The sequence below is a fragment of the Dromiciops gliroides genome, chromosome 1, assembly GCF_019393635.1.
Source record: "Dromiciops gliroides isolate mDroGli1 chromosome 1, mDroGli1.pri, whole genome shotgun sequence".
Classification (NCBI taxonomy): domain Eukaryota; kingdom Metazoa; phylum Chordata; class Mammalia; order Microbiotheria; family Microbiotheriidae; genus Dromiciops; species Dromiciops gliroides.
Window position 1 is genome coordinate 191,592,398 of NC_057861.1, and position 27,844 is coordinate 191,620,241.

Here is a 27,844-nt window from a genome sequence, read left to right on the forward strand (position 1 = left end):
CTCTAGCTTCTCCTTCCCATGGCATTTCCCCATTCCATCATTATTATTTTATTTTTGTGTGGTTCTTCTGTTACTCTAGATGTGGTTGCACGCAAGTCATTTCTACCAAGAATCAAGATAAGCCATTTAGCAAATTAATCAATGCAATTTGGCTCCTTTCAAGCATGAAGTAATTCTATAGAAAGACCTGTTTTTCTGTTTTGTGTTCAGCTGTTTTTTTGGGGGGGATGGTGGGGGGTGGAGAGCTGTGGTGGGATTGGGAAGAGGGCAGGATTATTAATGGTATTTCTCTTTGTGGATTTGTCTTTGGTACTTACTTCATTCCTTTTCCATTGCTGGTTTGCCAGAAAGTATTGAACTGGTGTATGCCAAAGTACAAGATTTGCTTCTTTTTTCCTTTATATTCTTTTATAAGCCAAGATGACAGCTTTACATAATTCTGCAGGATGAATGTGGTCTGCTTGGATTTCTTTGCTTTTTGTTAAATTCCTTGTAAGCACTCAAGCAAAAGCATTGCTTTTTTCCTTACCCCTAATTTTCGTTTTCTTTCCTCAGCACTTTCTTTTTCTGTCCCTTGGCATTTAAAAAAAAATCATTAAAGTACTTGTGAATTTGCTGGCTATTAGGTGCACGCTCTTCCTCCCTCCCCATTTCATTCCCCTAGAGACTATCATCCTTGCCTCATTCGTTCTTCAGGTTCTTTAAGAGTTGGAGTTTGCTTAGCCTAGTACAATTAGGCTGAAATTCATACTCAGAACTTGTGTCTTTCAGTAGTTGTAATTCCTTAGGAGAAAGAGACATTTGGGAATATAAAATATAGGATTATCTACATGTAGCAAAATGCATTTTCTCAGATTGTATCTAGTAGGATGAACTTGTTATACTTTAAAAAAATATATTGATATTTCTAATGAAAAATGTGAATGAAGGATGATTTGTATTTTTCAGGTGTTACAAATAGGATATATTGACTAAGAATTTAATTTACAGTTCTCTTTTTTGCTTTTATTTCTTTCCAACTTTTTGTCTCTTTATAATCTGTTTATAATCCTTGTGAGTTTGAGAATTTATATGTAAAAATAAGAAATCTGATTTTAATATATTGACTGTTGGGGGTAGCTGGGTGGCACAGTGGATAAAGCAACAGACCTGGATTCAGGAGGACCTGAGTTCAAATCCAGCTTCAGACACTTGACACTAGCTGTGTGACCCTGGGCAAGTCACTTAACCCTCATTGCCCCACAAAAAACCCAAAAAAACCCAAAAAACAAATATATTGACTTTTTTAATCCACTAATTCTTCACATTGCGGCTATGTATGTATGGATAGATAGATAGAAAGAAAGAAAGAAAGAAAGAAAGAAAGAAAGAAAGAAAGAAAGAAAGAAAGAAAGAAAGAAAGAAATAACCACAACCTGTTGATTTTCTTACCTGAAAGTTTTGACAATCTAATAAGAGGGCAGAAATGACAATTCTCTTCTTTAAGCAGATTTATTTTCCACAGGAATTGATGTTTGTTGAATCAAATGATGGTCTCATCCAATTCAAGCATTTTGTAAACAGAGGGAAAATGAAAATGTATTTCAACTTGACTCTTTTAGCAACTTTTTTAGTTTCCACCAGTTTTCTTGCTTTCATTTTGCCTTTTCTTAACTCCAACATACAGAGATTTGATCGGGTTATTCCACTCCTCAGAAATCTTAAAAGACTCCCTACTGTGTATGAAATAAACTCTAGATTCCCTTAGACTGTCATTCAGTGCTCTCTGCTTTCACAGCCTGCTTCCACCTTACCTTTTCAGCTTTGCCTTTTGCTTGTCTCTTCCATGTATTCTGTACTTGTGAAAAATGAGATTACTCACTGTTTTTGGCCATAGCCCAAGCTTCTTTCCCCCTCCTATCTCATCTGTACCTGTGGAAATCATAAGCATCTGTCAAAACTCAGTTCAGATGTCACCTCTTCCATGAAATCTTTTCTAACTTCCCATTTTTCCCAAGATAGAAATTATTTTTCATTCCTTGGAACTCTTGGAGTACTTTATACCTCTTCTGTGCATTTATATTATTTGTGTACCTCATCGTCCTTGATTGTGAGCTTCTTGAGGGTAGGAACTACCCTGACTTTAAAACATGCTTAATAAAACACTATTTGTGTTGAATGAATGAATCTTTGATTTAAGATGAATGTTTTTTGAACAGAATTTCACTGACTTAAAAACTAGAGTAATACAAGAGCAGATTGATTCTTTGCTTTTTTTTTTTTGTGAAATAGAAAAAATAACTTTTGTAAACTGTCCTCCAAACTCGGTGCCTAACAAGCATCTGGAGGAATTAGGGTCAATGTTTTTTTTCATTGTTGCCTTCTTCTGGGATGGAGGTGGAATTATTTTTTAATGGCTGTTTTACCTTTAGCTTAAAAATTTTTTATGTGTTTACTATGGAATTAGAGACATCATGGGTTCTGGTGGTATGTCCTCTTGCTTGCAAACTTTGCTTACTGCAGCTTTTTCCTAGTCTTCAGTCTGGAAACCTTTCCCAGATATCAAATATCTATTTGACTCCTGCACTTCTTGACCTTAGAGGCCCATATTTTTTGAAGTCATGATCCCATCTGTTCCTCAAAGCCTCTTATCTTATCCCTTTGAATCAGTAATTATGATCTCAATTTGTTCTATGTCCTTGTTATAGGGGATAGCCTTTGAAACATATTGTTGGCTTCTCCGCAAAATGTGGATTGTGGGAAGTAGTAAATCCTTTGAGAGTAGGGAAGAAGTTTGGTGGATGTCTAATTTACATACCTTTTATCTTTTTTTTTTTAACTCTTTATTTATTTTATTGTGCAGTTACATGTAAGGGTACTTTTCAACATTCTTTTTTTTTTTTGGGTGAGGCAATTGGGGTTAAGTGACTTGCCTAGGGTCACACAGCTAGTAAGTGTTAAGTGTCTGAGGTCAGATTCAGGGCTGGTGCTTTATCCACTGCTCCATCTAGCTGCCCCTTCAACGTTCATTTTGATAAGATTTAGAGTTCCAAATTTTTCTCCCTCCCTTTCTTCCCCCCCTCCACAAGATTGCAACCACATTATATATGTACAATTCACAAGTGTTCTTTTTATCAGTTCTTTCTATAGGGGTGCATAGTAAGCTTCCTCATTAGTTCCTTGGGATTGTCTTGGATCATTGCATTGCTGAGAGTAGTTAAGTCATTCACAATTGAACAATTGAACATAAGCTCATTGAACAATACTGCTGTCACCATGCACAATATCCTCCCAGCTCTGCTCACTTCACTATACATCGATGTTCATTAGTCTTTCCAGGTTTTTTGGGGATCATCCTGTTTGTCATTTCCTGTAGCAGAAGACCATTCCACTGCAATCATATAGCACAGCTTTTTCCATCATTCCTCAATTGATGGACATTCCCTTGATTCTCAATTCTTAGCCTCCACCAAGAGTTGCTATAAATATTTCTTGTACAATTTTTCCCCCTTTTCTCTTTTTCATGATTACTCTTGTAAACTGTTTCCCTTCCATCCTATTCCCTTCCCTATGATATTTATTCTATTATCCATCTTCTTTCATCCTATTACTCTTCAAAAGGGATTTGCTTCTGTCTGTCCCCTCCCCTACTCTTCCCTTCCTTCTTTTGCCCCTCTCTCTTTATCCCCTTCCCCTCCTATTTTCCTGCCGGGTTAGAGAGATTACTCTACCCAATTGAGTGTGTACATTATTCCCTCCTTGAGCCAATTCTAATGAGATTGAGGTCTTTGAGCCAATTCTGATGAGTGTTAGGCTCATTTACTGCCCAGATTAAATAGATTACTCCACCCAGTTGGGTGTGTCTGTTAATCCCTCCTTGAGGCAGCTCTGATGAGTTTAAGGTCTTTGAACCTTTTCTGATGAGCATAAAATTCATTTACTGCCCTGCTCCTCCCCATCTCTTCCCTCACTCCATAAGCCTTTTCCTGTTACTTTCATGTAGGATTTCACCTCTGCCCTTCCCCCTCCCCCAATGAATTCCCTTTACCCCTCAATTTAGCCCTAAAGATGTCATCACCTAGCTAAGTGACACAGTGGACAAAGCATCACCCCTGGACCCAGGGGGATCCCAGCCAAAACCCAGCCTCAGACACAAGACAGTCACCCACTGTGTGACCCCAGGTATGTCCCCCAGCTCCAATTTTTTTATGGTTCTCTAGGGTCTTGTATTTGAAAGTCAAATTTGCCATTCAGTTCAGGTCTTTTCATCACAAATATCTGAAAGTCTTCTTTTTCATTAAAGTCCCATTTTTTCCGCTGAAAGATTATGCTGAGTTTTGCTGGGTAGGTGATTCTTGGTTGTAATCTCATTTCCTTTGCCCTTTGGAATATCATATTCCATGCCCTCTGGTCCTTTAATGTAGAAGCTGCTAGATTTTATGCTATCCTGACTGGGGCTCCACAGTACTTGAATTCTTTCTTTTTGGCAGCTTGCAATATTTTCTCCTTGACCTGAGAGCTCTGGAATTTGGCTATAATATTCCTAGGAGTTTTCCTTTTGGGATCTCTTTCTGGAGGTGATCGGTGGATTCTTTCAATTTCTATTTTAGCTTCTTCTTCTTCTAGAATTTCAGGGCAATTTTCCCTGAGAATATCTTGGAAGATGGTGTCTAAGCTCTTTCTTTGATTATGGTTTTCAGGTAGACCAATAATTTTCAAATTATCTCTCCTGGACCTATTTTCCAGGTTGGTAGTTTTTCCCAGGAGATATTTCACATTGCCCTCTATTTTTTTATTCATTTGGATTTGCTTTATTGTGTCTTGGTTTCTCATAAAGTCACTGGTTTCCATTTGTTCAATCCTAATTCCTAGGCAATTATTTTCCTCAGAGAGCTTTTGTACCTCCTTTTCCATTTGGCCAATTTGACTTTTCAAACTGTTGACTTTTTTCTCATGTCTTTCCTGCATCACCCTCATTTCTCTTTCCATTTCTTCCTCTACCTCTCTAACTTTGTCTTCAAAGTCCTTTTTGAGCACCTCTATGGCCTGAGACCAATTCGTATTTTTCTTGGAAGCTTTAGATATAGGGGCCCTGATGTTGACATCTTCCTCTCAGGGTGCCCCTTGGTCTTTCTTGTTTTTTATTTTATTTATTTATTTATTTATTTATTTATTTATTTATTTATTTACTTACTTACTTACTTACTTACTTACTTATTTATTTATTTATTTATTTATTTATTTATTGGGGGGGGGGCAATGAGGGTTAAGTGACTTGCCCTGGGTCACACAGCTATTAAAGTGTCAAGTGTCTGAGGCTGGATTTGAACTCAGGTTCTCCTGAATCCAGGGCCAGTGCTTTATCCACTGCGCCACCTAGCTGCCCCCGGTCTTCCTTGTTACTGAAGAAACTTTCTGTGGTCCTAACCTTTTTCTGTCTGCTCATCTTGCCTTTCTTTTACTTGACTTTTAGCTCCTTAAAGTGAGGCACTGTTTCCAGGCTGCAGTATCCCAAGCTTAAGAAGTCCCAGGTTGGGGCAGCTAGGTGCCGCAGTGGATAGAGCACTGGCCCGGGAGTCAGGAGTACCTGGGTTCAAATCCGGCCTCAGACACTTAACACTTACTAGCTGTGTGACCCTGGGCAAGTCACTTAACCCCAATTGCCTCACTCCAAAAAAAAAAAAAAAGTCCCAGGTGGTATGATTTAAGGAGAATCAGGTTTTTCACTCACCCGGCCTGTTTCCTGGTCCTAGATGACCCCAGACCAACTTGCTAATCAACCAGCTTTGTGTGTTGTGGTTGTCTGGGACTGGATCTGTGTCAGGGTGACTGTGGGGTTGGGCTCAACTCCTGTATCAGCACAGCAGCTCCCTCCTTCTGACCTCCAAGCCGTTCTTGGTTAGAAGATGATTTCAGCACATTCTTCTGTGAGTTTTACTGCTCTGGGCATTTTTCTATGGCATTATTTGGATGTTTTTTGGAGTGATTGTGTCATGAGGTTGGGAGCTCACTGCCTTTTTCCTACCTTTTATCTTTAAAGATAGGTCATCCTTTATGGGGTGACCTTGTAAATAAATAGTTACTTGCCCATAGCTCACAAGTAGGGAAGCATATTGATGGGGGAAGAATGAATTGTTAAAAATGAACAGAATAAGATATAATGAGCACATTTTCCTAAACTTAACTGCTAGGCTGCTTTAGGGGTTCTAGAAATACATTTTTTTTCCTTAAAGTAGAATTGAATTTTTTTTGGGGGGGGGGTGAGGCAATTGGGGTTAAGTGACTTGCCCAGGGTCACACAGCTAGTAAGTATTAAGTGTCTGAGGCTGGATTTGAACTCGGGTCCTCCTGAATCCAGGGCCGGTGCTCTATCCACTGCGCCACCTAGCTGCCCCAAGAATTGAATTATTAAAAAAAATGGATAGCAATTTTTTAGGGTATATGCTTAATTTTGCAGATTGCCAATGTCACCAAATGGATTTAAGATTTAAGCCTTTCCTAGTTAGTGGAATGGCCACTCATTTTATTTAGGGTGCTACGTAGAAATTTAGAATAGAAAGGATTTGAGATTATTTAGGGGAGGCATCTGTGGCACAATGGAAATGGCATGGTCATGCAAGTTCAGTGGCCAGAGTTTTATTCCTATCTCTGCTAAGTAGCTTTGGAATTACAAAGAACTTGTTAAGTTTACCCCCAGAGGCCTCAGTTTCCATATCTGTAAAGTGAGAGGCTTATATTTCCATGCCAAAGCATCCACTGTCCTGCCTACTGCTAGTTTGGGAGTCTGCCTGCAGGCACCCTGCCCGTGAATTCTGACAGTGGGAACATCTGCTATGGAGCCATCCCATTAGCTTAGCCAGCCCCCTAGTGTCGCTGTTTGTCTGCACAGCCATTAATTGCACTTGAAGGCTGGTGAAGCTTAGACTAAGAGTTGGAAATGTTTAGTTTGTCTTTTTTCTACCAAGAGACCTCCTATTTTGATAGCTTGTGGCCTTGTAGGGCAAATATTCTGAAGACAATTTCTGGTTAATAAAATTAAGTCCCCCAATTTACAGCCTTTTGTATATTTAAATAAATACATCAAATAGCTTATACACACCATATACGGTTCTCTAAGGTTTTTATACTTTATTTTCCTAACAGCTCTGTAAAGTGAGTGGTGCAGATATTCTCCCTATTTTATATATAAGGATTTTGAAGCTTGGATTAAATTAATTTGCTCTCACACTGCTAATATTGGGATCAGAGAGTTTGCTTTTGATTTAAATAGTCACGAGAGGAATATATAAGATTGTCAATTTATGAATTGGAGATGGAGTAGAAGTGTCTTTGAGTTCCTGTTGTCCATTCTTTAAAAAAAGGCAGTTTTTAATAAAATCTACTTTTTTTGTGGGAAAATTTTCTTATGTTGAAAAACCGCTCACCACTATGACATCTGGGCAAAGGACTGTTTTTATGCTATTTGTGTTTAATAGTTAGCACTACGTAGTTATGTAACAAGTTAAACAACAACAGAGCAACTAGTACTAGGTTTCCTATATCTGTTAAAAAAAATTGCGATGGATTTTTGAAGTGGAACGAACCTTAGAGTATATGTTTTGTAATTCAGAATGTTCCAAGCCAAACAAAGACTTTGGACTCTCCTCATCTTTTGTCAGGCATTTATTTCCTGGCAGTGAGTCCCTTCTGTGCTGGGAGAACAGGAAAAGGAGAAATGTCTAGAGATTTAGAACCTGTGGTTGATTGAGGAAGTTAGAGGCAGCTTGATGGCATAGTGGGTAGAGCCAAGACTTGGAATCAGAAAGACCCAAGTTCAAATTCTGCAATAGGCCCTGAACCTGAGCCATTTGTATCCTCTTGATCAGTAAACACAATCATGACCCAGTGCTAACTCAGAGGTAGGTGTTGCACTGGACAGACTGCTGATTTTGTCCTGCTCTCTACAAGCTTTTGATCTAAGACAAATAAACTAGACATGGACATACCAAGGCATATCAAGGACATACAGGCATGGGAACTATCATTGTAAAAATTATATTATATGCATCAAAGAGTTAAGAGAATTTAGTAATAATAAATAAAGGAGTTTGGTTAAAATTAGGAAAACTATATTTTTGGATCCTGTATTTTTATATCCTATAACTGCAGGTGTCTCTCTCAGTAAACAAACTCATGAGATTTTTGGGAGGGTTTAATTTAAAATAAAATGAATACAATTCATTAATATATGTGAATTTAATAAAATGCATTTCTAGTTGTAGTAATAATATCTTTTTTTGGATCTTCTATTAAGTTGCTCTTCCCCTGCCCTTTTTTTTGGTGAGGCAACTGGGGTTAAGTGACTTGCCCAGGGTCACACAGCTAGTAAGTGTCAAGTGTCTGAGGCCAGATTTGAACTCAGGTCCTCCTGACTCCAGGGCCAGCACTCTATCCACTGTGCCACCTCGCTGCCCTCCCTGCCTTATTTTGATATGAAGGTATTCTGGATTCTCCATGCTAGGGTGTGACCCCTGTCTGTGCCAGTGGAGTGAAAACTCTGGCAGGTCTCACTCGTGTGGCTAAGGGCCCAGGGATAGACTCTCTCTGTCCCAGACCCATCATAGTTAACCTTGGAGAGGCTCTTCACCAGGTGACTGGCTATTAGGTTATGTTTTGTTGGCCAAAGAAGTTAATGAAAGGTTATCTCTCTAAGTATAGTAGTGGTTACAATTCTTGTCTGTGAAGGAAGTACCCAAATTCATGAAGTCACAGCTCTTTATTAAAGTATTTAAATATCACTTGCAAAATTACTTTCCACATATATTCTCTTTTGACCCTCAGAACAATTCTGTGAAGGTAGGTACTATTATTACCCCCATTTTGTAGATGAGGAAACTGAGGCTGAGAAGTGTTAAATGATTTGGCTAGGGTCACATGGTGTCTGAGGCAGTATTAGGACTCAGGTCTTTCTGACTGAGTCCCACATTATTCACTACACCACCTAGGTGGTGTCTAAAACTGGTGTTATCATTGATTTAACTAAAAAAAAACCAAACAACTCCAAACCCTTACAGATGAATATCAGATTACTTACTGTCTTGGGGGGAGGAGGGTAGGGAGAGAATTTGGAACTCCGAATTTTAAAAAATGAATGTTGAGAATTATTTTTACATGTAATTGGGAAAAATAAACTATTAAAAAAGTAAACTTACAGATGAGGGAACTTTAGATTTGGAGTAACAGTTTTACTTATCTAAAGTCACATACTAAGTATCAATCAAGACTAGAATCCAGGTCTTCTCCATCTCCATTGCCCATTCCATGATGTCATATGATTAAAAAAAAAACAACAAACAGGTCATTTTGGTTGTATTTCTGTCCTTTTCCCTTCTCCAGCTCACCACAGATGATATGACCCCATTAATCTGTTGCTAGCTACATTCTGAACTTTGCCTCAGCTCTGCCACAATAGCAAAAAAACTAAAGGTTTTGCCTCTAGAAAGGATGGAGAGCAGGAAGAAATTTGCAGTGACCTACTGTAGTATAATATGGCTAGGACTTGTGTATAAATGCTTCTCAAGGGAAGGAGCAGGTACTGGGGAGTAGCTGGGATTTTAAGACAGGTGATTGCTATCTGTGCTCAGAGGGAATGCTGGCCTCCTTCCTGAAGGAGAAGTTCGAGAGGTCTGAGGAATGCTCTTCCACTCTTCAGGTTATCAGGGAGAATGAAATGTCCCTCTAAAAAAGAAAATGGAAGAACGGCATTATTGTAAAAACTAAGAAAAAAGGATTAGAAGAGGCTTAAGGGAACCTTGACCTGATGTATTAGGAGGTTGGAGGGTAGAAGAGTGTGACCTAGGGGAGAAAGAGAAGAAAGAAAGATGATAACATATGGAATGACAACATTTCTCTTTGTAAAGAGAAGGGAGGAACTGCTTGTTCTTTTGAGAGTGATGAGGCAGATTCACAGGTACCCTCAGGTAAGAGATCCTTTCATAAGAGTCAGAGTAAGAAGAGACTAGTGATGGTGGTTGGTGACTTCCTGCTGGAGGTGTGGTACAGAGGCAGCTAGACACCAGCCTCATAACAGGGATCTGCTGCCTTTCTGGGTTATCCCTAGATGTGACTTCTCAAACCACATGTCTGTCACCTGCTTGTGGCAGTTCATGGGTGTACAAATAATATTGTGCAAAGGAGCCTAAATGTTGTGGAAGATAATGAAATCTTGGGTAAAAGATGAAGGAAAATCTTAGGAGGACAGATGAGTGTTTTCATTCTTCCTACTGTTTGAAGGCAAGGACTTCAGAAAAGAAAGGCCAGTTTGGGTTAAGAAGATGCTGTCTCCAGTATCAACAACATTGTGTGTTGATCAACTGTGATAGACTTGACTCTTCTCAGCAATACTATGGTCCAAGATAGTTCCAAAGGACTCATGATGGAAAATGCTCTCCAAATCCAGAAAAAAAAAGAACTGTGGCATCTAGATGCAAATTGAACCATACTATTTTTTCTTCTTTTTTGAGGTTTTCCCCTTTTGCTCTAATTCTTCTTTCACAGCGTGACTAATGCAGAAATATGTTTAATGTGATTGTACATATATAACCTATATCGGATTGCTTGCTGTCTTGGGGAGGGAGGGAGAAAATTTTGAAACTAGAAATCTTATAAAAAACAAATGTTGAAAACTATCTCTACATGTAACTAGAAGATAATAAAATACTTTTATGATTTAAAAAAAAAAAGAAGATGCTGTTTCAGAATTTGGATACCTGGATAATCTGGAGCATACCTTAAATTGGAATAATGCCAGGCTCGTGGCCAGTACCTAATAAGAACTGAAAAGACTGTATTTACTTAGAGGTTTATAAATCTAAGCAAAATGGCTTTTTAAAAAAGGAAGGGGGAACAAAAAAACTGCCTCTGAATTGCTTCCAAATTAGATACCATAGTGATAACTTTAGAGAAGCAGCTACAGTGTACCTAGAAGAATATCCAGAAATACACCAGAGACAAAATCCAAGAAGGTAGCCACTAATTAAACCTGTGGACCACACACAAAGGCTGCACACAGTATGGGTAACATACAGGGTGGGCTTATTGATTATAATCATAGGATGGAAATTTTATATCCCTGAGATTTGGTGGGATGGGACCCCTGGCAGAAATGTGAATCTGGAAGGATGGATCTTATTTAAAAGAAACAAATGACAGCATTGCATTATAAGATCATATACTCATTTGAGGAAATTCAGGAACCAGAGGGGTAAGTATTGTAGGTCTTATTAAGCTAAAGAATAATAGAAGTAGAATCACAATTGTTCATCTGCATGAGGGGTATGTGTGTGTGTATGTATGTATGTATATATACACATGTATATTTATATATATTTGTACATAGATATTTGCATAGACCTCTTAGGCAAAGAGAAGAAATAGATGGGTTCAGAGAACTGATCAAAGGGGCCTGGCTTGGAGGCATGATACATTAATAATGGGAGAACTTCCATTATTTTATCATCTTCTGGAGCTTTCTGCCAAAAGCAAAATGGCTAGTAATTCCTTGGCTTACTTTTGTGATGATTTCATCTGTCAAAGGTGGAGAAACCAGTGAGGGAAACTCTTATTCTCCTTCAATTATTACAAAGAAGGAAAAACTGGTTGCTGATATGGAAATGATGGGAACCTAGGGGGAACAGTGATTGCTCTCCTTCTTGTGATAAAGGAGAGGAAAGCTGGGCATAGTCTGGCATATATTCCAGGCTTGGGGAGAGCAGATTTCAAAAGGATAGGTAGGATCCTGTGGCCTAAAATTCTCCAGGGAAAGATAGTCCAGAAGATAGGTCAGGAAGACAATTCTGAAAACAAAGAAACAATTCCTGTGAATAGAAATAGGGAGAGTTTTCTAAAGGGACCAAGATAAATATAAAGGGAATTCATTCTGCAGCTTAGGTTTTAAGACATGTACAAAAAATGGAGGTAAGGGCAGAGAGTGGATGTTGAATATAAAAGCTTGGCACAGCACTAGAGTGGCAGGAGTTCTAAAGTTTCTAAGTAGCCAAGGTTAGTGAGGGAAGCTAAGGACAGCAAAATGAATATTTTTTACTATATGGACAATCAAAAGAAGTATGTGTCTGCTGCTTTTCATGGATGGGTCAGTGCATTGGATGTTGGAATGAAAGTGGAGCTGTTCAGATCGCCTCCGACTCTAGATCTTTGGTTCCAAGTTTTAATTTCTTCTATTTTCTTTGCCAGGGAATATACTCTTTGGATTGTTAAGATGGAGCAAAAATGCCTAATAGACACTTGATACCCTCAGTAAGTAAGGAAGGTAATAAGAGAGTGCCTAGCTGACCTTGATGAGCTCATCATCAGGCCCAAATGTACCATATCTGGGGACACTAAGAGAACTGGTGGATGTGACTGAGCAGCTATTAGTGATATTTGCAAAGTCATGGAGAGATTAGGAAAAGTGTGGCAAGACTAGAATAGGGCATAGACCTAAGGTTCCAAAAAAGGAGAGTGATCATAGAGTAGCCACATTAGAGGCCAGTGACCTTGATTTCCATTCTTGGCACAATTCTAGGATGTGTCATTAAAGGGATGATTAGTGAACATCCAGAAAAGAAAGCCACAATTACAAAGGACCAGTGTGATTTTGGCAAAACAATTTAACCTCATTTCCTTTTTTTGGAAAAAGTTATTAAGTAAGATTGGCAGAATCAGGGGATTGTTGTAAATAAGGTTTGCCTAAGTGTTAGCAAAACATCTGACAAAGTCTCTCATGCTTTTCTTTTGGAATACAAAGTAGTATGGTTAAATAGACTTAAGAATTGGTGCAGTGGTTGGCCGGCTTTAATGGAGTGCTCCAATGATGTTTTTGGTTTTGGTTTTGTTTTTTTTTTTTTTAGTGAGGCATTGGGGTTAAGTGACTTGCCCAGGGTCACACAGCTAGTAAGTGTTAAGTGTCTGAGGCCGGATTTGAACTCAGGTACTCCTGACTCCAGGGCCGGTGCTCTATCCACTGCCCCCTCCAATGATCTTTTTAATATTTTGAGTAGTCAGGAAGTAAACCTGAAAAAGTTTCAGATGTTTTTATGGACAACAAGCTCAAAATGAGTATGATATGGCAGCCAAAAAAACCCCTGATATGATCTTAGACTACATTAGAGGGGAGACATAGGGACCAGGATATTACCTCTTCACCAGGCCCTCATCACTTCACACCCAGACTATTGCAATGGCTTCTAGTCCCTCCCCAGTTAAATCAATCCTCCCCACAGTTTCCAAAGTAATATTACTTAAGCATAGGTTTGACCATCACTCCTCTACTCAGTAAACTCCAGTGTCTCCCTGTTATCTCTAGGATCAAATAAAAACTCCTCTCTGGCATGAAAAGCCGTTTGAAACCTAGTTCCACTCTACTTTTCCAGCCTTATTATATAGTAAATCACTTAATGTATTCTGCAGTCCAGCTAAACTGGTCTTTCTGCTGTTCCTCACACATGGCATTTCCTGCCTCCATGCTTTTGCATGTTCCCTGGATTTGGAATTTGCTCCCTTGCTCTCCCTCTACAGTCCCCAGTCGATTTTTAAAAAAAAATCAAACTGTATTCATTCATTCATTCATTCATTCATTTATTTATTTATTTATTTATTTATCCTCTGGAGGTGGGTGGGATGCTTCATCATTGATCCTCTGGAATCATGATCAATCAGATTAGGAGTTTCAGAGTTATTTATTCTTATAGTGTATTTACTGCATAAGTTGTATTCCTTATTCTGCTTTCTTCACCCTACATCTAGTTCGTATGAGTCTTAAAATTCACTGAAATTGTCCCCATCATCATTTCTTATAACACAGCAATCCATTACATTCATATACCACATACATATTTGTTGAGCCATTCCTCACTTGATGGGTACCCTCTTAGTTTCCACTTCTTTGCCACTGCAGAGAATGTATTTACAAATATTTTTATACATATGGGTCCTTTACTTCTTTCATCTCTTGTAGGCCTAGTAGTATTGTTTGGAAAAGGTTACTGAGACTAGAAGAATCAATTAGAAATAATTGTTAGAGACATATTTCCATATTATTTTCCAGAAATTCTGGGTGAATTAATTGTGTATTAACATGAATCCCCAGTTATTTTGAATGTTCAGTTCAAACATCTCCCAAATGAAGGAATGAAATGAAGCCTGATATCCCCTTTTCCCTACCCCCCAGCAGCTAATCTTCTTCCCTTATACCCTATTATTTTATTTTTTTTAATTTATTTTATTTTAGGGCAATGAGGGTTAAGTGACTTGCCCACGTGGCTAGTGTCAAGTGTCTGAGCCCAGATTTGAACTAAGGTCTTCCTGAATCCAGGGCTGGCACTTTATCCACTGTGCCACCTAGCCGCCCCCTCTCCCCTATTATTTATTTCATATATACTTCACTTGTTTACATATTTTTTTGATAGAATATCAATTCTATCAGGGCAGAGACTGTTTCATTTTTGTCTTGGTCCCTCTAACTGTTAGGCTTTGTCTCCCTCAGTAGTCCAAAAGGTAGAGGGCCAAGGCTAGAGCAGAGACCTGAATATTTAACTTATTTCTCCGGACAAAGCAAGAGGCTGGAAGCAAGGAGAAGAACCAGAATCCTGCTGAATTCATCTCCTTCCACTTAAATACTTGTTGATTTTGTTATGCATATAGTAAATGCTTAACAAATGTTTCTTCATCCATTCACTGGCTGGGGAGGCAATAGCCTCATGATCATCTTCTTTGGTCAGACCACATGTGGAATACTGTGTTCAGATGTGGTCGACACATTTTAGGAAGGAAATAGCCAGAGAATGTCTGGAGGCTGGTGGCCTTAAATGGTTGCTTACAAGCTGAAGTAATTTGGCCTTTTGTTTATCCTGGAGAAGATGGATATTGCAGTGAACTCCACTTTGAATGAGTGTGTTCATTTCTAAATAGATGTTTTTATTTGATCTTTCAGATCATAGTGATTCCGTCACAGAAAGAGCCATGGAGCAATAGTGGAAAGAGTACTAGATTTGAAAGACCTAGGATCAAGTCATGACTCTGCCACTTACTGGCTTTGGACAGGGCTTTAAACCTCAGGCGTGATTATTGATTCAGGACTGTTGTGATAAAATGCTTTGCGACTGTGAATATTTTGATAGTTCTACTTATTACTAGTTTTTTGTGTTTGCTTTCTTGTTCCCCTTATCTGGAATACCTTCCCACCCCCAACCTCTACCCCTTTCATTATTCAGCTTTTAGCCATCCTTCAAATTCTGTGGAGTCTCATTCTCCTGAACGATTCCAGCTTCTTTTAAATTCTCTTTTCTTTGAAATCCTGCAGCATACATAACCACATGATTATGCTGTCTTATATTGTTCTCTGATTGTTGCAGTTAGGTTACCTGTGTCTTCTTCCCAAATTTATTAGTACCTTTGTTAAGGGGGTTGAAACCATGTTTTATACTTCTTCAGAACTCCTATGATATTTAGGAAAAGGATGAAGGACCATTACCAACACCTTAATTCCTTGGTGTGAGTATGTTACAAAAACCTTCAGAACCTACCAGAGTCTCTCATGATGGCATTTCAGGCACCATCGTATGAGGATGGAGAGATGTTTTTGAGCAGGCAGGTCTGCTTGGTGCCTCTTGTATTGTACCACATTAGTTGGTTATGGTCCATAATGATGAGAGAAGGGGGATGAGTGAACCAGCAGTTATCTCTGAGTAATGTGAATTAGGTATAGGGTAAAAAACATAAACAGATGAGAAGGAATAGTACTGGACAAAGTTGAGGGTTAACAAATTTGAAAGGGCTTTTCTGGGTGTATTTGCCCCTTGTGGCTGTATTTCACCTTGCTTATCTTTAAGAAATCCATCTTGGAGAGCTCCATTCCAGACTCTTGGGATGAAATAGTTGTCATTTTAACTGTGCTGCCCTCCTCAGCACTTCACAGGAAGGACAGATTGCTCTCCCTGGAGGATGAATGGTTCGATTTTTTTTTCTGGGGAGCTGAAAATGGAAACTTCTTTTTAATTACCAGTGTCTCTTTTTCTAAATGTTTTTCTATCTTGCTGTATCCTTTTGCCCCAGGCTTTTAAAGTACCCAATTCTCCTCAAAAAACCTTAGCTATCACCTCCCTGCCCATCTCTGCCACCCTAGGCATGTTAAATTGTATTTTTTTAACCATTCATTTACTAACTTTTCTATGCCTTACTTTCACAATGTTAAATTCTTACTAGATTTCATTAATAGGTTCAAGTTAGTAGTCAAGAGTACTTTGTTTCTTTTCTTTTCTTTTCTTTTTTTTTTTTAGTGAGGCAGTTGGGGTTAAGTGACTTGCCCAGGGTCACACAGCTAGTAAGCGTTAAGTGTCTGAGGCCAGATTTGAACTCAGGTACTCCTGACTCCAGGGCTGATGCTCTATCCACTGTACCACCTAGCTGCCCCTCATTTTTTTTTTTTAAAGACTGCTGTTGGGATTTTGCTTCCAAATTGGTTATCCCATTTTGTTTTTAGCTTTAACTACCTCTACTCCTAGTAAATATTGTAAATTATTACTGTTGTGTATTTTTGTCATTTGTCATAACTGGCAATTGACAATTACTGTAGGCTTCTTTTTAGAGAAAATTTAGTAAATCTGTTTGATTCATGGAATTGAGTCCCATTGCATTTGGTATTATAACTTCGATGAGAATCTATCCCTTCTAAAGCATTTCATATGGCATGACTGACTGCAGACTACAAAGTGAAGTAGAACTATGGAAGGCCTCTGCTTTGTTTTATTCACCTTGATGGTGAAACAAGGTCATTCTGGATTAAAAGCAGCATAGCATGTTACTTCTTTGGGTTGCATTGGAAAAAAAGAAGCTAATAATAATATCTAGCATTTATACAGCACTTACTATGTGTCAGGCACTATGCTAAGTGCTTTACAAATATTATCTCATTCGATTTTCACAATAACCTTAGGAGATGGGTGGTATCTCCATTTTGCAGTTGAGGAAACTGAGGCAAAGAGAGATTAAGTGACTTGTTCAAGATCACACAACTTTTAAGTATCTAAGGCTGGATTTGAACTCAAATATTCCTGACTTCAGGTCTAGCATTCTATCCATTGTGCTACCTAGCTGCCTCAGACTGACATATTGCTAAATATTCACTTAGGCACTTGTAAATGGCTTTGCTTTCTTTTTTTTTTTTTAGTGATTTTTTTTTTTTTGAGCAGCCATTAAAAAATATCCTCTAACTACTGAACTCCACTTTAAAAGAAAGGAAAACTCAATCAGAGCTGAATGATTCTGAGACGTTGGAGACATTGTATTCAAGTGTTCTGAACCCTACCACTAAGCACGGAACCTGGCACATAGTAAGCACTTAATACTTGTTTAGTGACTCATCTCCTGTCTATTTACCAAGAGAAGGGAGTTGGGTTTCTGTCTTTTAGAATCAGGATTGGTTATTGGATCTCATCTGAATTAGTCTTTTAGTACTTTAATTTACATTATTGTAGTCATTATTCTCCTACATTCGCTTTCTTCACTCTACATTTGTTTGTGTCTTATGTTTGTATTTCTCATTTCTTATGGTGCAGTAATATTCTGTTACATTCACGTATAATAATTTATTTAGCTATTCCCTAATAGATGGGCACTCATTTTGTTTCTAATTTTTTGATGCCACAAAAATGCTGATTTTAATATTTTATTTGGGCTTTTCCCTCCCAGCAGCTAAGTAACATAATTTTTTCCTTTCTAAAGATCACCTTTTGGGGTAAATATGCTCAAGCATAGAAAGCCTTTCCACTTTTGCCACACGCAACATTCTTTCACGTGGTACTTACTGATATTGATAGCTGCAATTGCTGGGAGGTGATATTTTCAGCCAAGTGAGAGTTACGGTGAAGTTCTGCCCTTCTAGGAAAGAAACAAGTGAGCCCCAGGTGTTTCCACTTTGGTCAAAACAGAACGAATGACTCAGAATGAATTGACACTTGGTCCTAGCGCATAATTATTCACTCAGTGGAAGGATCTGGCCAGTGGGGTGAGGGTTTGGTGGAACAAGGAAAGAACCATTTCTTAGGTTATTCATTTTAATTTGTCTTCTACTTCTGTTAGAAAAGATTTTGATTGTAATGGCTTAGGCTAGCCACATGAGGGTACTCTTGAGTTTTCAAGGGGATTGGAAAGGAATAAATACCGAACTATTAAAATGATCATTTTGATTTTTAATAAGCCATTAGTAAAAGGTTTGGACTACTTAACAAAGCAGAATGGGAAAATGCCTATAGTTTGACTTAGCATAGCTTGTGATGAGTAGATTACTGTTGTGTCTTGTTTTGGTAGTGAAAAGTACTGAAAGAACCTAGTTACTTTTTTGGATATTCTTTCTTCTCATACTAGGATACGACCTATATACTTAGAACTGGAAAGAGCCTTGGTGTTACAGTGTATAGAGCCCTGAGTCTGGAGTCAAGAAGACCTGAATTCAAATCTATCCTGACACTTATTAGGGATGTGATCCTGGGCAAGTGACTTAACTTTTGCCTATCTCAGTTTTCTTAATGGAAAATGGAGACCATAATAGCATCTGTCTCCCAGGGTGGTTGTGAGGCTCGAGTAAGATAATATTTGTAAAAAGTGCCTTGCACATAGTAGTTGTTTATTAAATGCTTGTTTCCTTTCTTTCCTTCTCTTTGACTAACAGAATCATAGAATTAGAGCAGAAAGGGACTTCAGAAGTAAGTCCAACCTTCTGACTTTCCAGGTGAGGAAACTGGGGCCTGGAAAAGTAAAGTGACTTGCCTGAAGTTACCTAGATCATGTCTAGAGTGGGATTTGAATTCAGATGTTCCCGATTCTGAGTCCAGCACTCTGTCCACTATGCTGGACTATCTCAACAAGCCTCTTTTAACGTCCTTGTTTTAGCACATGAAAATTGAAGTAGAAAGAACAAATCCTTTGGTCAAGGTCTCACAGCTATTTAGAGGAAGGACCAGATTCAAACCCAGGTGCTTTGACTACAAATTAGAATTCTTTTCAACCACTACATGACATGCAACTACTACTACCATACTGTTTCTTAGCCCTGACTCTCTTGTTGTTGAAGACAAAGTGGACAAGGAGAGAACACAGAGAGAGAGAGAGAGAATCCATAGTTTACAGATATTTCAAGTATGAGAACCCTTTTTGAAATGCCAATTTTGTGGACTACCATGGGATAGATTTACTATTTAGTATCATTGATTTGGGATGAAAATCTATTTATAAATTCAGCAATGCATTTACATTTGTCAATCAAAACAAGCTTCTACATTTGAGATGTAAGTAATGCATATACATGCATGACATTCAGTCTATGGTAGGCTTGCTTGCTTATTTATTATACTGTCAGTGCATATTTTCTTGGAGCTAAATAAAGAATATAATGACAACTCTTAATGTGAATATAGATTCAGAGATACCTTACAAAAATTCCAGCTCCACTGCCCACAGTCTGAGAAATGCTGTTACAATGTATTGTTCTACCACTATTTGGTTTTAGCAAATATACTAAAATGGGGAAGATAAGGGGGAAGAATAGTATGTTCTTCCTTGTGCAGACATGGCAGGAAATTTGAAATGTTCTAGTCTTTCTCTTTTCACAAACCAAATATATATTTTTTTCTCTTGAACTCTCATAGCATTTTGTAATTATATGCATTTGTGATGCTAATTTTATATTTAAGAAGATGGACTGGTCACACAAGAGGATGGGAGTAAAGGGGTGGGAAGGGATAATTAATAGACATCTCTTTATTTATGTTTCCCCACTTTCTTTACAGTGGGAAGAGAAAGGAAATGTGGTACCCAGAACATTAGGTAGACCCTCTGTGGCAAATTTATGGAAGGAAGGATTATGGATAAGGGTTGTCCAGGATAGACAGGCATGGTTGGGATTGTTGAAGGGAATTGTGGGATCACATAGCTTCTGAAGCTCCTTCCAACTCTAGATATGTGGTTCTGTGAACCATATTAATGAGGTCACAGATTCATTTGTGTATTTGTATACATCTTATCCCTTTTACTAGTTCTGCAGAATCTTTGAGGCTATAGAATAGTGTTTTATATAATTTTGTATTTCCCCTATGTATGCAGCACAGTGAGTTGGACTCATGCATGTTGAATAAAGTTTTGCTAAAGGACAATAAGGATCGCTTTGATATTATGAAAGAGATAAATGTTGTCAAGGATAATTTAGCATCTTCTGTTGATACTTCATGTAACTCAAGCTAAGAAACAATTATTGTTTTGTGGGAGATGAATAGAGAAAGAAACCTAAGTTAAATAGGATCTCATTTGCTTAAGTATGGGTGATCATAGTATAGAGGAAAAGCTACTTTTTAAGTTGAATCAGTTTCCAAATAACAGCCTTAGTTAGCTGTTACATTAGTGTAGGCAAATGTCATTGTAGTAGTATTTGCGAATAGCTGATACGAGAGGAAGACTTGCTCAAGTCTATTTTGTGGTTGATTTGTTAGGAGACTAGGTTTGATAATATCACAAAGCTTCTTATAGATATGTCATTCCAGTTGCACAGTAGTTAACCCTGTGTGTGTGTGTGTAAGTGTGTAAGAAAGAGTGAGAGAGAGAGAGAGAGAGAGAGAGAGAGAGAGAGATGTATAAGAAGAATGCATCAAAAAAAGCCTAGGATATCTTGCTGCTTTGTAGCTGTTGATGCTCTTTGGGAAGTGTGCTCTCATTTTAAAAAAATTCTCTCAAAAAGTGATAATTTTGGAGGAAAGTGCTGGTTATATAGAGTTCAGCTGTTACATTTTCCTATGAAGTTAATTAAGGATGGCATTTGATAAGATAATCTAAATTTTTGGGTGCCATACCATTGCATTTAAAATCTTCTAAAATATATATCCTGCTTTAAATATATGCTTTAAATAGGGCTGACCCTAAGCAAAACTCTGAAATCAGCGAAACATTTCTGAGTCCTTTTTTTCTCTGGTCCTTCAACTCTCTTAAGTTGAGTTATGCCTATCTAGTCTTCTTCTGACCACCCTCTCTCAACCCTGTTTAGTTAAATGTCCATATATTTGTGAAGTGTGTATATGTAACAACAAAAAGTCTTTTATAAAGATTTTTTTTTTTTCATTTCATAAGGATTTTGATGACTTTTGTCCATGTGCCAGCTCTTCCTTGGAGCCAGTTCAGGGAGACCTTCCTTGCTTTTGTCACTAGAGTTGTTGTGTGTGTGTGTTTTTTTTTTTTTTTTTTGGCAGGGCAATGGGGGTTAAGTGACTTGCCCAGGGTCACACAGCTAGTAAGTGTCAAGTGTCTGAGGCCGGATTTGAACTCAGGTACACCTGAATCCAGGGCCGGTGCTTTATCCACTGCGCCACCTAGCCGCCCCGTCACTAGAGTTTTGACCTTTAAAACTTTTTTAAACCTTGTCTTATCATTAAGGCAGAACTGTAGTCATTACTCTCCTGTTCTTTCTTGGTCTCTGAGTCTGCTTAGCTTACTGGGTACAGAGGTCTGCTGTATTGGATCTCATTACTATTTTCTACTTCTGCTGCCACCACTGTAATTGCATGCTCTAGCCTGGCATCCCTCATTATACCTGTTTTCCCTCATTATTATCCAATCTGCCACACATTCCAGATTGCAAGAAGAGATTTTATAGGGTTTATTTGTAATCCTTTCCCCTTATAAATGTATACATTCATTATTAATACATCTGGGTAAGATAATTAGAAGAGCATATAAAGAAAAACTATCCACTCCTGGAGTGGGACTAGATAGTCCTAATACTTGGATTTTCTATTCTGATTAAATTTTCTCAGCTTTATCTCAAGATTCATAGTCCTCTATAGACTGGGAGGAAATCACTCCTTGGGAATCCTATAAGAGATTAGTTCCTTCTTCCCCAGCACCTTTCTTTTACCCTTCTCCCTTCTACCATATTGGATGCCTCTGCCTGGATTTGACAGATTGAGTTTACCTTATCACTCAGTGATTCCAAACTCACACTAAAACCTCCTTCAGCAAGGCTTCTCATTGCTTAGCAGATTTTTGTGTTATCTGCCCACATTTGTAAATGATCCTGTATTACTTAATTGCCTAAACCAATGAGAAGACAAGGAAATACAATATAGTGTTCCTATCATTTTTTGATCTCACCATTATGAGTATATATTGCAAAGAATATAAATACACTGAAAATATACCGAGACAAGCTCATTTGTCAACTATTTGTACCTGTTCATTTACAGTTTTGTTACCTCTTCCAAAGGTATTTATGTCCTTAATGTTTCCTTACCCCATATATATGTGTGTGTGTGTGTGTGTAAATAAACTAGGTTTATAATATAAATATACATAGTATTATATATATAAAACAGAAATATATATGTTTATAATATAAATATATAGTGTTTTGCAAACCTTAAAGTTCTGTATAATATCAGCTGAAGCAGTGAGGCACTCTGAGGGAGAGGAAAGTCAAACTACTACCAATCTCTCTTCCTACACTGATGGAGATAGTCCAGGACCCTGAACCCAAGAGCCTTGGGAACAGCAGGAGGCCTATCCAGTTTCCTCCAACCATGAGTGCCTTCCTTTCTGATATTATCTTCCATCTACTTCAATGAGATCAAATTTGATAATATATGTAAAGTGTTTTGCAAACCTAAAAGTACTATATAAATGCTAGTTATCATCACCACCAGCCTTGTCATTGGCATCATACTCACTATCAGTACTGCTCAGTATTTATCTTGTATATACCTAGTTATTTACATGTTGTCTACTCTGTTAGGGTGTGAGTTTCTCAAGGGCAGGGACTTTTATGTTTTTCTTTGCGTCCTTTACCCTTGGCATAGTGCCTGGCACCTAGTGCTTAATAAAAGCCTTTTGGATTTGTCTGACTTTTTCCTTCTGACATCTCCTTTAGAGTAAACACAACTAATAAGACTAGATTTTAAAAATTCACTTGATTTTTTTCTGAAACAGAATTTCATTTTTAAACAAATTTCTTTCTGATATGATTTTATCAGAATTATAATCTTGCCCCAGAAATTGTAGGCTTGTTTTAAGTAAAAGCACATGTAAAGTTGTGCACATTTTAACTGGGTTAGTCATAATGATTTGTCATTCTCTAAAACATCTCCAGAGCTTGTGATTCAAATTTATTCTGTTTATCTTTGCAAAGAGTCCATGAAGCCCATGGGTTCTAACAAGAAAACATTACTTAAACCAAGTGTTTTCACTGAAATACAGACTTTTCAGAATCTCTTGTCTTTCCTAGTTCACAAAATCTTAAGGGAATTACCCTCTTTCAATTTTTCCTTTTAAAAATATTTTTATCCAGTATTTTCACTGAGGCTGTAAAACTAACCTATTAATCTGAATAACTTTTATTTTACTCTTTCCCTTCCCTCTCTGCCCCAACTCCTTGTTCCCTTTACCATTTCAGCTTTTTTTCTTTTTTTTTTTTTTTTAAAGTTAATCTTTTCCTTTTAACCTCCTGGGGAAACTTAGTTGGACTGCTCTCATTATTGGGAAGCTTTTCATTATGTTGAACTGACATCTTCTTCCTTGAAACTTCAACATATTTGTCCTTTTAGTTCTCCCCTCTGTGGGAAAGCAGAGTAAATCTAATTCTTCCATATTATAGTCTTTTAGGCATTTGGAAACCCACAGACACCTTCTCTAAGTTTTCTTTTCTCTAGGTTAAACTTTGCAGTTCCTTGAATGGATTCCTTTCAACCAACTTATTAAGTCTGTTGAGCAACAATAAAGAGAAAGGATTATTTCTTTGAAGGATGGGGCTACTCTACTCCTAAGATTGATCCTAACTCATATAAGCCAAATATGTTCCCATATTACCTGTAGGCTAATAAACCATTTTCCTACATAATATTTAAATTATAATGAGGCTTGTTCTTTCTTAATTCTCTTATTCCCTCATAGTTCTTATCATTACAAAATCAGCCCTATCTGAGCACTTAGTTTCCAATATCTCCCAGGCATCCATCTAATCTTTTTATCCTTTTGTTAATGGCTAAATAAATTGGTAAGGAGAAAAGAACTGTTTTCTTGACTAAGCAACTGGAGCTGCTTAGGTTGTGTCTCTCTCTATCTGTTGCTGTACCATCCTGCCTTTGTAGAATACAGTGGGAAGAGGAGAAAATCTGAGGTCCAGGTAGTCCCTGACTTACCCAATTTATGAATGACCAGAATATGAATTTATGAATGAGTAATATACCTCCATGCACCCACTTTCTTCTTCGGGATCTACATAACAACTCTACTATCACTGTTGTGTCCCTTTCCAAAAAGAGACATTGTTTTTAGACATTTGCCCACCTTTTTTATTCACTTGAGCCCTGCAGAGAATTCAGCTGAAGAAATTAATAGGGATCCTGCCTTTTCTCTGCGATTTCTGATGCCTACTCTTACTCTATAAACCCTGCAGGGAATTAAAAAAAGGATAGCATATAGATGGTACTGAGATTATATACTCCCCAATCACTGTATTCTCAGTCATGGATATGGCTATGGTTCTATGCTTAGAGGCACTAGGGAGGGAAAATTGCTGACTGACCAACAGATGGTGGTTCTCTTATAGTCTAGGAAGAATTGTTAAGGTAGACTAAATGACACACATGACTAGCTTCTGCTTTTCTTCAAAGTACATAGGTACACTTGTCTTAACAATATTCATCCCCTGGGTACTGTTTGGCCACAGAGTTGGCCTTGGGCCCTTTGCTGCCCCTTAGAACTTCTTCTTGAGGTGTTGTAACTAATATGTTATTGTGGGTATTGGTTCTGAGTGACTTTTTTAGGTAGCAGATGATTTGGGTGTTGAGTCCTTGAAGGTGAGAAGCTGTAAGTAGTTGATAGATAATAGGAGTCATTTGTTTTTAATTCTCAGTCAGATTCCTTGATCTGTTTGCTTATGCTTTATTTGCTTTTCTCTCTGTCCATCTTTTAATCTAACCTGGAAAAAAAAGATTTAAGTAACTTAGAGTTATTAGGAAAGAAGTTCATCCGAGTAGATTTCTCATTGACAGTAGTTTCAAAAAGAATAAAATTCTCTTCCCCACCCAACTTCTTACTGTAACTAATTTGAGTACAGTATGCTCTTTATAAGGATACCTTGAGGGAAAACAAATCTTTGATGGAAATCAGTTCAAGTGTCATATTGCAGTGTATGGGCTGTATGCAATGATTGGTAAACTAATAAGTTCTCACAAACCTGACTTTCTATTGTTGGGATAAGTAGGTCAGGTATAAATTTCAATCTGAGATTTTAAAGTGGTTTTATTTTCCACATTTTTTAAACAACCCAGAATATAATGGGGCCCTAAAATAAGCAAGCTTTAAATGAGGAATCAACTTTTTAAACTGAAACTGTTTAATTTGTTCCTATTAATCCCCTTCTTTGTTATCTTTTTTTTTACATTAAAACCTTCTTTCTCTGAGAAGTTCCTCCCTTTTTCTTGAAAAAAGACCCCAAACCTTTAAATTCCAATTTCCTTTCAGTATTAGTCTCACTGAAATTTGTTTTTATCAGTTTAACTCTTGATTATCTTGGGAATGCTCACAATAGTGATAAAAGCCTTCTTTTTCCTTCTGAATTATAAATTTTATTTTTCGACCAACAAGCATTTATTTTTATTTTTTTAGTGAGGCAATTGGGGTTAAGTGACTTGCCCAGGGTCACACAGCTAGTAAGTGTTAAGTGTCTGAAGCCGGATTTGAACTCAGGTACTCCTGACTCCAGGGCCGGTGCTCTATCCACTGCACCACCTAGCTGCCCCTACAAGCATTTATTTTCTCCTCTCACCTCCATTGATAGGAAAAATATTGAACATTTAGCATTCTGCTAAACACTGGAGATAGAAAGAAAGGCAAAAAATAATTACTACCCTCAGGGAGCTCACAGTCTGGTGGTTAAGACACTATGCAAACAACTATATATAAACAAGATATATGCAGGATAAATTGGAGGTAATCATCTGAGGGATAGCATTAGAACCGAGGGGGATTGGGCTTTCCTTCTGACTTGAAGGAAGCTAGGGAAGCCAGGAGGCAGAAATGAGGAGAGACATGGGAGACTACCTGTGAACATGCTCAGGGGTGGGAGATGAAGTGTTTGTGCAGGGATCAAGGAGACCAGTGTTGCTGGATCGAAGGGTGCATTGGATAGGGAGTGAGTTAAGATGTAAAACACCAAAACAAAACAACTTGGGGAAAGGTAGGAAGGGGGACTGATTATGAAGGACTTTTAACATCAAATTGGGGACTTTATATTTGATCCTGGAGGTGATAGGGACCCACAGGAGCTTATTGAGGGAGGGTGTGTCTGTGATTGGTTGGCTCTGTGCTTTAGGAAGATCACTTTTTTTGGGGGGGGGGGCAATGGGGGTTAAGTGACTTGCCCAGGGTCACACAGCTAGTAAGTGTCAAGTGTCTGAGGCCGGATTTGAACTCAGGTACTTCTGAATCCAGGGCCAGGGCTTTAACCACTGCGCCATCTAGCTGCCCCGGAAGATCACTTTTACAACTGAATAGGGGATGGGATATAAAGGGGAGAGTATTGTGGCCTGGAGGTCAACTTGCTGGCTATGGCAATAGTCTAGGCCTGTGCTAATAACAAAACCCTTTAAACAAAAATACCTATTAAGCAAAACAAATTCCCACATGATCCATGCCCATAAACATGTTTTATTTTGTATCTTGAATCCATCGCTTCTCTAGGAAGTCCTTCCATCAATCTGCGTGGCTGTCTTTTTGTAGCAGCACGTATGGGCTATGCTGTAGGGTTTAGGTCCTTTGAGAATGTGTGGTGGGACCAGTAAAATAAACCATGTAAAATCTGTAGCTTTGAAGGGAGTAGGTGAGGGTCACATGAGTCTGCCATCTAGTAGCTTGGGCAGCTTTTCATTATTCATGATTTTATAGAATACTTTGAGGTTTCCAAAGTGGTTTCCTCAGAACAGCCTCATGAGGCAAGCTGGAAAGCTGACACCCCTAGAGTTACCTAGTTGTATTAATCCCTCCTGGCCCCTATTAATGGATGGACAAACTGAGGCCCAAGGATATACAATAAGTTTTAGAGCCAGTGCTAGAATACAGGTCTTTGGTCTGTTTTCCATGATGGAGTTCCTAGACTTCCTCTAATAGAATGTAAATTGCTTCTTTTTTTTTTTTTCAGTCAAGGTGACGAATTATTCCTCAGTTGAGGTGAATGGACAAGAGACTCTTTGCCAATCCTAAATGTGCGAATTTGAGAATTACAGATGCCTCCTTTTCAGTATCTGCACTTTAGAAGCAGTGCTATTTACAGCTCACCATAGCTTCCCTTACTTCCCCCTAAGGCAAAGGGGAATTGACAGTAACTTGCTTGACAAGACTGCAGAGAGCTAAATACTTTTCATTAGTCAGGTGCTAGTGCTACCTTGTTACAGGAATGTCACTGCTGGGCCTGTGACTTTGTTTGGCTAGGCTCTGCTTAGGGTGCCTTCATTCTGATTCTGTGATGGCATTTTAAGGAGAATTTGTCCAGAGCAGGAAGAAGAATAGAAAGAAATAGACTATCAAGTATTCTTTTAAGTCTAAACCAGAGAGTATATTGAAGACCCGAAGGGTAAATGAGATTGTATTAAGTACTCTGATAGCTGGATGTGCAGGTTGTTTGAACTGGTTGGATGAGGTGACTTCTGACCTCCTTTCCAACTCTATAATTTTGGGAATGTAGAGAAGACACTGCTTCAAGTGATAACCGCTTGTCAGGTATGTTGTAAAGGAAACTCTAATTCAAATAAAGGTTGGATTAGAAGGCCTCTGAGGTCTCTTTCTATTCTGAGATTCT

At 38.2% G+C, this 27,844-nt stretch overlaps 1 protein-coding gene across 3 annotated transcripts in view; it reads left to right on the top strand.

The window, feature by feature from the left end:
* SLC66A2 (solute carrier family 66 member 2) overlaps nucleotides 1–27,844 on the top strand; it is a 181,864-nt gene that overhangs the window by 41,463 nt on the left and 112,557 nt on the right. The gene's annotated exons all lie outside the window — the stretch shown is intronic.